The following is a 9,943-nucleotide window of genomic DNA, read 5'->3' as shown; positions in this document are numbered from 1 at the left end:
TGTGGGTTTTCAAGCATACAGAATTGTCTGCAATACAGTGAATAATATAATCCTTGCTTTATCGACACAAACCTGCATAAATTCATAAATAGTTGGTTACTGAGTGGACATTACATCTGTATAACTCTTACCATGACTGGAAGAGAGCGCAGCACAGTCCAGATTTCATGTTCATGTGCCACGGTAAGCTGAGCAAGTAGGTGAACGGCACAGTCAGGCCAGGACACTCCCTGCATAGAGGCTTTTATCTCTTTCAGACTCGACACACAGCTTTGTTTCAGAGTAGCAGCAGTTCTCTCAGCAGCCTCTGAAACACACACACAATTCCGTTGTGTGTGCAAAAAATGGTCTTGATCATTGTTCAACCTCTCTATATCCCTTGGAATTAAACAGGCTGCCCTGTATTGTCCCTCATTCAAAGGGCAGAGGTCAGACTGCTTATAACTTCAGTATGAATGGGTAGGGCTGAGCTGTGGATATATGTAAATGAGGGGGTTCTGGCATCACAGTAAAACTACTTTCAGAATGGGCTGTTTTTGCAGCATGGTTTCCGTACATGGACTGTATGGGCTGGAATAGTGAACGGTATGTTTTGAAATTTAAAAACACTTGGACTGAGTATTTCAACCTACATTATTTCAAAATAAAGTGAGGAAATTAGATTTTTGGTAATGGGCTTTTTAACTTAAAGGGTCTGCCAGTGGGTCTAGTCATCAGTTCCTCATTTTCATAGCTATATACTTCAATATTTGTATTGTGCTGGTATGAGTGGATGAGACACAGCAGTGTTCCTGGAGTTTTTAAACACCTCTCCTTTGCTGCTGAACTGAAAATAGTCCACTTATCAAAAATATCCACTCAAAAGCATCCTTTGACCACTAATGAAGAACTAGAGGATGACTAATACAAACTGTGCAGCAACAGGTGGTTCTATTGTCTCTGACTTTACATCTACAATGTGAACTAACAAGGTAGGTGTGTCTTACAGAGTGGACAGTGAGTAGACACTGATGGAAAAACCCAGCAGCACTGCTGTGTCTGATCCACTCATACCAGCGCAACACACGACACACAGTGTCACTGCAATGCTGAAAATGATCCACCACCCAAATAATACCTCTCTGGTGGTCTTTGGAGGGTCCTGATCACTGTAGAACACACACACACACACACATACACATACACACACACACACAATGGTGCCTAGCCAGTAACCTGGCTGTAAATAAAGCTGTGCTGCTAATGAGCTGTATGTGGGTATGTCTATGACGTTTTTGACTCACTATAAGCTGATGGCAGACCATGGTCCTGGTCCTGTAGCTCATTCAGAGAGAGTGTGTGTAGAATCTCCAGAAGGCTCTTCCTCTCCTGCTCCTGACAGAGGACCAAATACTGCAGCACAACCTGCTGGGTGATGATATACAACAGACTGAGTGAAACACTGAGTGGAGGTTTGGGAATGGAGCATGTTTTAATCATGTGTTAATGGGTGTGTATGTTACATGGACTGTGTGAGAACCTGTTGTGTACAGCCTGCTGTTCTGCAGTCCTGTTGGAATTTCTTGGTGGGACTTTGTTTCTCCTGAAACCAAAACTTAAGTAATTCATGACTCACTGATCCTCTGGTATGTGGCCTAGAAAAGTAAGCACCAAATGGGGGTTTGTTTGATGCATGTATGTACATAGCAGAAACATGACAACACAGCAGTATTATATATGTGCATATAACACCTAAGGTGTACTACCCTTTGCCACTGAAACAGCTTCAGTTACACTTATAATGTTATCAGTCCTGTAACTGTGCATGCTGGGATATCAGACTTCCTATCAATAAGAAAAGACTTCAGTCCCTGAATGAAAGAAAAGAAAATCTACTTTCCTGTATGGGCTCTAGAATATTGAGGACATATTGTTAGATATTCTGACACATTTTGTCAATACTCTGCAGCCTAACTGATTCCCTTGGCTGTATCTATATACCATAGGGTAAAGGTCCTGACTGGATCATTTTCCTTTAGGTGGTTGGACCCTTTAATTTCTAATCAGACCCTAACATGAGAGTATCACCAAAAGTATAAATCCAACAAGCCTGATGATTTCAGCAATAAAAATCAATCAATTAAATACATAAATCAATGAAAAATTACAGAAATGTATTTAGTTCAGTATTTAACATTTAGGTTATTTTTCTGAAATCAGGAAGGCCCTGAAGAATCCCCTCTGAAAGGGGAAGAACTCTGCCTCTGTAGCTCCAGAATAGCCATAAACCTACAATAATGCTGTAAAGTTGGGGACTGGGGGATCATGCATGATATGGTGTTTAATGGAAGTTTGTGTAGGAGCACTGATCTTTTAAAATAAGATAACACTGTGTGTGTACAGTGTTTTCCCCAAAGAATGATGCTGAACCATTTTAAAATGACCTTTAAAATGACCTTGTTTTTTTTGGCTGTTTTAAGTCCATGCTGAGCATGTAGAGCAATCTTTGGACTTAATATTCCTTATGAGATTTCTGCCTATATATCATTCTAAGTCCATCTCATGTGCAGGCAGTAAGGCATTTTTTGGCTTTTTATAAACATAAACACCAACTTATGTATCTTTATACATTCTATATAAATATATTTTTGGAATATACATTTGTAACTCATGCTGCTTTTAAGGCACACATATAAAAGTGTTGACTGTCCAACCAACTTTATGTGATCCACCTATGTAGTTGCCCTGTTGTATTTAACTCACCACTTGTCCCAGTACTGTCTGGAGGCTAACAGTGCTGTGTGAGAGTGCATCTCTCTCTCTGCCCTCCTCACCGCCACACACAAACTCAGATAGATTTCCCTCAGGACCACCCTCTCTACTCTGCAGCAGTAATGACACTGTTAACTTATCAACATTAACTTTATCAAGAAATAATATCAGAAACAGACAGATTTTAAATCAGAAAATTAAACAAATTGGTCAAGCCTATCAAGTTAGACGATGATGTAAGAGGGAAATTAATCAACAAATGACATGCCTGTAATGGTAATTAAATAATAATTACTCATTAATCAAAAGGAATTTAAAGAAGTTACTGAATAAAACTCTTTGTGTACATGCCTTAAGATTATTAACTAAATAATTAGCCTGCAGTGTAAGGGGTTAATGAAACATCATTACAAGAGACTGCCACCTATTAAAAAATAACCTGCATAATTAAATGATCAAAATGTAAACAAAGTCATTCAGAGGGGTTTAAAGTCAAATGCTCAGTTCAAGAGATGTAGTCAGACTTGTTCACAGTGGTGGTGATAGCAACTAGACATCTAATTTAATGCCTCTTAAAGCTTTTTAAAGTGATTAATAAAATGGTTTTGGCTTAAAGCTAGTCATTTTACATAGTAAAATGTCTATATTATATTTGTATGTAGACATTGAGACCACTGGTTCTTATCTAATCTAAAGTAAATCAGGTTTATCAAGTTATCAGATTCATTAAGTCTCTCTAAAATTAATCATTTCACATCAAACCACTCTGAATGACCTTGTTTCCATCTCATCATTAAATTATATAGAAAATGTAATAAAAATGCAGTTCCATTAATCTATAATGAGATAATAATAATAATATCAGAAACCAAGATTTTTTTGTCTGAAAATGTAACAAATTAGTCAATCCTAACAAGTTTGACTAAGACATTAATAGGAAATAGGTATTAATAATAAAAATAGGCAATAATGATAATAATAATAATAATAATAATCCTCACATGAATAAGTCATAATACCTGAGTAATAAGTCTGCAGTGTAAGAGGTTAAAGAACCATGTAATTATGCTGGGTGAGTGACCTGTTGAGCAGTACTGTGAGAGAATCTCTTTCATCTTGGTGGTGAGACCTGAGGTCTGAGAAGAACACTGCGGCTGACCAGGCTTGTTCCTGGGGTTTGGATGACCATGCCTGTTCCCTGGGTTTAACTGCCTCCCCACAGCCTTGTAAGACCACCTGACCACTGCTCCTGCCATTGTAGATAATTGATAAGTTAGCACTAGTTTTAACATTATCTTCAGTATTGCACTTACTGGCCACTTTATTAGAAACCCCTATGTGTCTCTCCTTCTAGCTGGTGTACGGACTATTGATGCATCCAATAGTCCTACAATAATGGTTGGTTCCATAGAGTACAGAACTGTTGGCGGGATTGTTGGTGGACATTGACATGTGTACAACCCCAGTAACACCACTATAAATGATACAGCTGTGTGAGCTCAACCCACACTGCTGCACTGAGAATAACTAAATAGTCCAGTAGCTTAATAGTATCTAGTCATAATGAAGGTGGAAGAGAGGGCAGACACATTGTGAATGAAACAGCTGGCCCAGGGAGAGGTAGGTACTTGCTATGAACTGTGAGCATATGCTAAAACTGACTTAAATATTGCTGCATGTGTACCTACCTGTAACAGCGGAGTGCACCAGGCAATTCACAAACTCTGAGTAAGTCCATTTGTTTGAATGCTGTCTCAGCTGCCTCTCCCAGCTCACACATACAGTCCACCTGCTCCTGTGATGTCAGTGTGTCCCACCAAACAAGACCTGCAGATACATCACAGTGACATACATCACATACACTGCCTTCATTGCATCAGTATTGAGAGAAAATCCTTATATCTGTGTGCAGTGAAATTAAGTTGGACATTCACCATCGTTTGTTATCACAAAAAAAGTGTAATTGTGAGTGCGTGAAAAAAAACCCTACCATGCTCTTCCTGCAGCATCTCCCTATAAAGCCGCTCCTTGATGATTTCATATTTGTACTGCAGCAGTAGAAGAATATCTGAAGTGGTGGGACTTATCCAGCCCAGTGGTCTAGCAGCAATATGGCCATGAGACAGAGATGAAAAGATACTGCAAACACCATCAAGATGAAGCCTGGACAAAGAGAGCTTAATGAGAATTCTGTCAGTGCACTTAAAGAAAAGTGACTGTGTGTATGTTGGTACATGTGTGCAAGTGCAGTGAGTTTTAGACCTCATGTAAAGTCTTCTGGACTTGCTCAGAAGGCTACTGCAAAGATTTGCGTCTTGCTTCTGAAAGAACACACAGAGTAGCGATATTAGACAGAAGAGGCTAGAAAGCCAAACACACATTGATGAACAGTGGTAGTGAGAGAGAAGACTGATGGACAATGCTAGGTCTGAGAGAAGACAGATGAACAGTGGTAGGTCTGAGAGAAGACAGATGAACAATGGTAGGTCTGTGAGAAGACTGATGGAGAGTGGTAGGTCTGAGAGAAGACTGGTGAACAGTGGTAGGTCTGAGAGAAGACTGATGAACAGTGGTAGGTCTGAGAGAAGACTGGTGAATAGTGATAGGTCTGAGAGAAGACTGATGATCAGTGGTAGGTCTGAGAGAAGTCTGATGAGCAGTGATAGGTCTGAGAGAAGACTGATGAACAGTGATAGTTCTGAGAGAAGACTGATGGACAGTGATAGGTCTGAGAGAAGACTGATGAACAGTGGTAGGTCTGAGAGAAGACTGATGGACAATGCTAGGTCTGAGAGAAGACTGATGGACAGTGATAGGTCTGAGAGAAGACTGATGAACAGTGGTAGGTTTGAGAGAAGACTGATGGACAATGCTAGGTCTGAGAGAAGACTGATGGACAATGGTAGGTCTGAGAGAAGACTGATTAACTGTAGTAGGTCTGAAAGAAGTGTGGTAAACAGTGGTAGGTCTAAGCGAAGACTGATTAACAGTGGTAGGTCTGAAAGAAGAGTGGTAAACAGTGGTAGGTCTAAGAGAAGACTGATGATCAGTGGTAGGTCTGAAAGAAGACTGATGGACAGTGGTAGGTCTGAAAGAAGACTGATGGACAGTGGTAGGTCTGAGAGATGACTGATGAATAGTGGCAGGTCTGAGAGAACACTGATGGACAGTGGTAGGTCTGAGAAAAGACTGATGATCAGTGGTAGTTCTGAAAGAAGACTGATGGACAGTGGTAGGTCTGAGAGAAGACTGATGATCAGTGGTAGGTCTGAAAGAAGACTGGTGAACAGTGGCAGTTCTGAGAGAAGACTGGTGAACAGTGGTAGAACTGAGAGAGAAGGAACAGAGAGGAATCTCACAGGAAATGGAAGGTAGAGGTGGAAATTTATTGGAAGACATTGGAAAGGAGAAGAAGAAGACTGGAAGGAGGAGGATCTTCAGGTGTGACCCTCCTCCCAAAATTCAACTCCAGTTCAAAAAAAGTAAAAAAATAACTAATAGCTTGTGGTTTCTACTTGACTCACCATATGCTCTTTACTGCCAGAGTTCTGGAGCAGCAGCTGTGACTTCATTCCAGCAGAAGTGCTGTTTCTGCCAGACTTCAACATCTGCAGTTCCCAGTACAGCTACAAAAATACATTTAATCGGCATTCATTCCCAACATCAGTAAACATATTCAACCAGTCAATCTCTGACACAACTAGCGGAGTTAAGAGATGAAGGCTGATTAAAAAAATCACTCATTAAGGTGAAAGAGATTGTATTATATATATTATGAAACAAATGATTTTTAATCATCTTTTAAAAGATGTGTACCTTCTCCCTGCTCTCTCGCCCCTCTTCCATCAATAGCAGAACATGCAGAACCCTTCTGCCTGAACAGGGCAATCCTGCATTCTGTGCACTAACCTGAATACAAAAATACACCAACATGTGAATCAGTCTCTCTCTGTCTCACATCTTATTAGGATAGAATGAGTAAGTTAAAGTTAAACTCTTAGATTAAAGTTAAGATTAAACTCTGACTTCATAACAGTTTGATTCAATAATGAATATGATACTTTAGGAAATGATTCCATGCATGACAAAATCTCACATTTCAATACAGTTTAATTTAATTTTATTATATTGTTAATAATAGACAATAAAGGTTCTGGACAAATAGAATGATTTAATCAGATTTTCTTTATGCATACATTGCAGTAAAATGTTTATTAACAAGTTTATTTCAATTGAGGTTTTTAAAAAAAGCTGGTAAGGGGGCCTCAGCAGGAAAAAGTTTAAAAACCTCTGCTCCAACCCCACTGACAAAAATCTCAGGACAAGATTTGCAATTGTATGCAAAAGTGTGGATGACCCTAAGTTTGGATGACCCAACTTATGTTTTGTCAAAATAAGTTCACACTTAACTGTATTATTATTATTATGAACATAAGTACTATTCATTTTCTGAATTTAACATATTGGAACAAAACATAAAACATAAAATGTGCCCTGTGTAAAAGTTACGGCACATTTTATGCTTAATTTTTTTCCTAATATAATACTGAGTAAATATATATAAATTGTGCACTAAAATTTGCAGAAATGCCATATTGAAGTGTGTTCTCTGTAGAGGATGTGTTAACTTATTTCCACTAAGTACATCAACGAAACATGTTGGCTGGGTGTGTTTAAACCTTATATAACTGTGTGATCAAAATGCAGTTACATTTATATATCATCACTGTCCAAAGAAAAACATGTACCTTTTTGTCATTTTTTGGCAGTTTTCTGCATTACTTGAACATGATGATTCTCCTTTATATTGTGTGATAATTTCATAATGAATGGACTAATGGAAATGTTCCAAAATTACTTGGTATAATATATATATATATTTGACTTACATTCAAAAAGTAAATTAAGAAAAAAGGTGTTTTGCCTCTCCTGTAAAGATATCATTTTGGAGATACTTGTTCTTCTTTGGACAGCGACAACATGTAAAATAATTTTAACATCGAATAGACTGTAATTTAATGCATTTTTACTATTTAAACTGAAAAACTGTCACTGCTGCGTCATGCTGTTTGTCATGTATGACTAAAAATCAATCGATTTTTTGTAGTTTTGTTGATTAATTTATGTACATCTATGGTTTATTCTTACTTTGAGCTCATGTTAATGTCTTTAAAGTTGTGGGAAACCATTTGCCACCACAATAGTACAATGGCCCACATTGTAAAGAGGTAAAAATACAGACAGACAGTCAGGACCCATTCCATCCTTTACAGCTCATAACTCAACTCTTCTCCTCTCTCACCTGTGTGATGGCTCTCTGAGTGTCATCGAGGTTGGCGGGGATGAGGAACACTTTCTGATAGAGCACACATACCTTCTCTACATTCACCTCATCATCCTCACAAACACCCAGAGACTCACACACCAAATGCACACAGTCCTCCATCTGTAAACACTACAAACATCAGGAACACATGAGCAAAATAACCACTGTCAACGTTTAATGTGATCTTTGAACACTAATGTAGGAAAAGTCTCACCTGTTCAACAAGAGGAATCATCTTGATGAATGATGAATGACCACAACAAAGCTGCGTCTGTTACTAAGGCAACTACGGGGGTCAAGTTGCACATGATAGCGTAGCACTTTCTCTTTTCCCAGAAAACACTTAGGCTGAGTACTGTCTACCTGCGTCACCTTAAAGCTCCTTCCAGCTTGGTACATTATTCACTTATTAAACGTCGTTATTCTATAGACTACTCTGAAACTAAATTGTAAGTTGTGATGTCTGGGGGAGAGGAACTGAACTGCAGGCCGCATACAGGCCTTTGGGGTTTAACGAGTTAATTTCTGTATGTTGGTCAGAAAGAACATTAACCCACTCACATGAACTTCAAACTGTGGACAGCATCAGGACACACTCTGTATGCCTTCTCAAATAATGTATGGATAATGGATAAGTTAGTGAAAATACAAAGTTTTATTTTTGTTAGAATTGTGACTGATGGGGAACTACAGAGTCAAATGCTGCATCAATTAATTAATTACACCATATTACATGATAAATACAACACAAATAATAATTTAATTGATAAAAACAATGAGGTATGATGAAATGTCAGATATAATGACAGAAATGATACACAGGGTTTATACTAGGTTATTGTGTCCTAGCATGTCCAGTACTTCCTCATCATCATCACTTTTGTTTATATAGCTCCTTTCCCATGCTCAAGGATGATTTACAATCAAAAAATATGAACAAATGAAACAATTAACAACAAAAGAACAATATAGGTATAGAGTTCAAGTACAAACGGAACAACGATAACACAGAGAAAACAAGTAAGTCTTTAACAGAGATTTAAATGAAGATAGAGGGGTGGCATCCTGCACAGAATGGGGGAGAGTATTCTATAATTTGGGAACTGCAACACTAAATGATCGACCACCCATAGAAATCAATGCTCCAAAAAAAAAACTTGGAACATGAAGAAGGCCTACATTTTGCAATATTAAAATGCAGCATGGAATATATAGAATAATGTGAGGACCCTGAAGGACAGGGATGATATGATCATTCTTCTTTGAAAAGGTGATGATCCTAGCAGCGGCATTTTAAACATGTAACCTAGTGAGGGTTTGAAAAGGAGGCCAAATGTAAGCCACTGTGAACCCACCATTCATAGACATTTACATTTACATCTCCTGTAATGCAGTAGCATTATCTTTATACAATATTAATAATAGATCCATTTGGAACTTGGTTAATCTAAATTCAAATGGTTTATCTTCTATATTCACAATTAATTTATTTTAAAGTTGATTTATTTCTAAATCTTTATTCATAGTACTTGTATTGTTGTTTTGCTTTACTGTGTCAGGCCCCTTTTAAGTTTTCTATGACTCTTTCTATGAGTTTTTGTGGCCACTGTCATCCCTGGTTTGCTCATTTAGGGACTGGACCTGGATTTTCTGAAAAGCCTTGTGACAACAGCCATTTTAAAAAATGTTTTACAAAGATTATATGCATTAAATATAGCAGTTGTAGCTGTATTATAACATGCTTTCCTTACTTTTTTTAGTAGAGATTCAATGCAGGCATCTTTTTTTTCTGGTACATACTTAAAGTCAAATGATCATATAATTAACAGTTTAAATTCAGTAAAAACAAATATTTTAGAAACAAAT

This window comes from Pygocentrus nattereri, chromosome 7 (genome assembly GCF_015220715.1).
Source record: "Pygocentrus nattereri isolate fPygNat1 chromosome 7, fPygNat1.pri, whole genome shotgun sequence".
NCBI lineage: Eukaryota > Metazoa > Chordata > Actinopteri > Characiformes > Serrasalmidae > Pygocentrus > Pygocentrus nattereri.
The sequence above is the reverse complement of the archived record's forward strand: the minus strand, read 5'-3'. Positions refer to the sequence as shown.